Genomic DNA, 3,436 nt, shown 5'->3' on the forward strand with positions numbered 1-3,436 from the left:
AAACGATTTTGAAATATAAAAAAAAAAAAAAAAAATCCTTAAAACTTATGGAAAAATCCGAAAACAAAAAAATATAGTTACCCATGTCCGAGGTTCCTTTTTTTTTTGGTAAAAAAAAAAAACAAAACAAAAAAAACAACTTGATTACATGTTACATTCCCCTTGCAATTTTTTTTTTTTTTTTTCGTTTTAATTTCTTATTTGTCTATCTATTGATTTAATTACTTCCTTTTAATTTCTTTTTTTGTCTCGCACTGTAAATTTCTCACAAACCTGTAACACTATTAACTTCTCATTACATACAGAACAAATGTCCTGATGTCCGTTGCTTCCTCATCCCTGGTTGTTTCATTGACATTCAGTTCTACCTTGCTATGTTTATTTGTACATTTGTATATTTGGGTGTACTATTTATGTTCAATTAAAAACAGTTTGATGTCTGAGATTCCTTGTGAACCGCCAACTTAATTACATGTTATATTCCCCTCACAATTTTTTTTTTTCGTTTTTAATTTTATTTTTCTATCTATTTATTTAATTATATCCTTCTAATTTTCTTTTTTTGTCTAGCATTAAAAATTTCTCGCAAACCGTTAACACTATTAACTTCTGATTACTTACACCACGATTGCGCTTATGCCCCCCCACCCATCCCGCTTTTTCCGTACGGAGGCAGACACTGAGATCGAAAGCAAATGGGTGTCATTGAAATGCAGTAACAGGGTGATAACAGCCGTGTTCGAAGTGTGTAGGGGCTTATAGGAGAGCAGAAGCACGTCACGCAATTCACCTGAGTTCGGAGGATCGGGAGTACCAGGGCCCATAGCGGAGAAGCGGAAGAGCGGAGTTATGTGTCTCTTCTCAAAGGCGGGGAAGCTGGGGGGCAGCAGGACCCCTTAGACCGGCTAAGGTGAGCCTACTCCGGACAGAGATCACCCGGAGTTATGACTGGAGCTCCCGGACCTCTGGGCACACACATATGTGAATGACTGGATGAGCTAATGTTGGTTTGGTTGTGGATACGTTTCGGCCAATGCTATCAGCACAGCGATGATGAGTTCAGGTGTGTCTGTGTGTGTTTGTGTGTTTGTGTGTGTGTGTGTGTGTGTGTGTGTGTGTGTGCGTGTGTTTGTGTGTGTGTGAGAGTTTGTTTTTGTGGGTTGGGGGGGGTTCCCGCGGACACGGAGTACCAGGGCCTGGAGCGGATGAGGTGAGGAGCGGAGGAGAGCAGAAGCCCGGACCGTGATTCGCTTGTGTCCAGCGGTTCGGGAGTTCCAGGGCCCGAAACGGAGGAGCGGAGGAGCGGAGGAGCGGAGGAGCGGAGGAGCGGAGGACAGCAAAACCCCTTTCTGCAATTCGCCTGAGTCCGGCGGATCGGTAGTACCTGGTTCCGCAGCGGATGAGCGGAGGAGTGGAGGAGATGTTTCTCTTCTCAGAGGCGGCGAGGGGGGGGGGGCAGGACCCCTTACCCTTATCCCCCCCGGACGTTTGAGTGGAGCTCCCGGACCTCCGGGCACGCACATGCGAATGACTGGATCACAGGGAGTGCCAGGGCCTGGAGCGGATGAGCAGAGGAGAGGCGGAGGGCAGAAGCCCGGCCCTGTTCAAGAGTTCCAGGGTCCAAAGCGGGGGAGCGAAGAAGCGGAGGAGGGGAGGAGAGCAGAAGAGCAAAAAACTGGCCCGGAATTCACCGAAGTCCCGCGGATCGGGAGTTCCAGGGCCCGGAGTGGAAGAGCGGAGGAGCGGAGGAGAGGAGGAGCGGAGCAAAGCTAAGCCCGTCTTAACAACAAGGAAATTACAGATGAGGCTATAATTTCTAATGAAAACTTTAAATTCTATAGCCACGTATACACTTCGACATTGTCAAAAAGCGATTGTGACTCCTTTCCATTAAATATTCCTCAATATATCCCAAAAATAAACAACAAACAATATATGTTTGTTTATATATGTTTATATATAAACAACAAAAAATATACAGTTTGATGTCTGAGATTCCTTGTGAATCGCCAACTTAATTACATGTCGTATTCCCCTTGCATTTTTTTTTTTTGGTTTTAATTTCATTTGTCTATCTATTTATCTAATTATTTCCTTTTAATTTCGTTTTTTGTCTAGCACTGTAAATTTCTCACAAACCTGTAACACTATTAACTTCTCATTACATACAGAACAAATGTCCTCATGTCCGTTGCTTCCTCATGCCTGGTTGTTTCATTGACATTCAGTTCTACCTTGCTATGTTTATTTGTACATTTGTATATTTGGGTGTACTATTTATGTTCAATTAAAAACAGTTTGATGTCTGAGATTCCCTGTGAACCGCCAACTTAATTACATGTTATATTCCCCTCACAATTTTTTTTTTTTCGTTTTTAATTTTATTTTTCTATCTATTTATTTAATTATATCCTTTTAATTTTCTTTTTTTGTCTAGCATTAAAAATTTCTCGCAAACCGTTAACACTATTAACTTCTGATTACTTACAGCACGAATGCGCTTATGCCCCCCCACCCCCCACCCCCCCGCTTTTTCCGTACGGTGGCAGACACTGAGATCGAAAGCAAATGGGTGTCATTGAAATGCAGTAACAGGGTGATAACAGCCGTGTTCGAAGTGTGTAGGGGCTTATAGTAGAGCAGAAGCACGTCACGCAATTCACCTGAGTTCGGAGGATCGGGAGTACCAGGGCCCATAGCGGAGAAGCGGAAGAGCGGAGTTATGTGTCTCTTCTCAAAGGCCGGGAAGCTGGGGGGCAGCAGGACCCCTTAGAGCGGCTAATGTGAGCCTTCTCCGGACATAGATCACCCGGACTTATGACTGGAGCTCCCGGACCTCTGGGCACACACATATGTGAATGAGTGGATGAGCTAATGTTGGTTTGGTTGTGGAAACGTTTCGGCCAATGCTATTAGCACAGCTATGATGAGTTCAGGTGTGTCTGTGTGTGTTTGTGTGTTTGTGTGTGTGTGTGTGTGTGTGTGTGTGCGTGTGTTTGTGTGTGTGTGAGAGTTTGTTTTTGTGGGTTGGGGGGGGTTCCCGCGGACACGGAGTACCAGGGCCTGGAGCGGATGAGGTGAGGAGCGGAGGAGAGCAGAAGCCCGGACCGTGATTCGCTTGTGTCCAGCGGTTCGGGAGTTCCAGGGCCCGAAACGGAGGAGCGGAGGAGCGGAGGACGGCAAAACCCCTTTCTGCAATTCGCCTGAGTCCGGCGGATCGGTAATACCTGGTTCCGCAGCGGAGGAGCGGAGGAGTGGAGGAGATGTTTCTCTTCTCAGAGGCGGCGAGGAGGGGGGGAGAGGGACAGGACCCCTTACCCTTACCCCCCCCGGACGTTTGAGTGGAGCTCCCGGACCTCCGGGCACGCACATGCGAATGACTGGATCACAGGGAGTGCCAGGGCCTGGAGCGGATGAGCAGAGGAGAGGCGGAGGG

This window comes from Fistularia commersonii, unplaced genomic scaffold (assembly GCF_037954325.1).
Source record: "Fistularia commersonii isolate RoL2024-O1a breed Wild unplaced genomic scaffold, RoL_Fcom_v1.0 HiC_scaffold_51, whole genome shotgun sequence".
Lineage (NCBI taxonomy): Eukaryota > Metazoa > Chordata > Actinopteri > Syngnathiformes > Fistulariidae > Fistularia > Fistularia commersonii.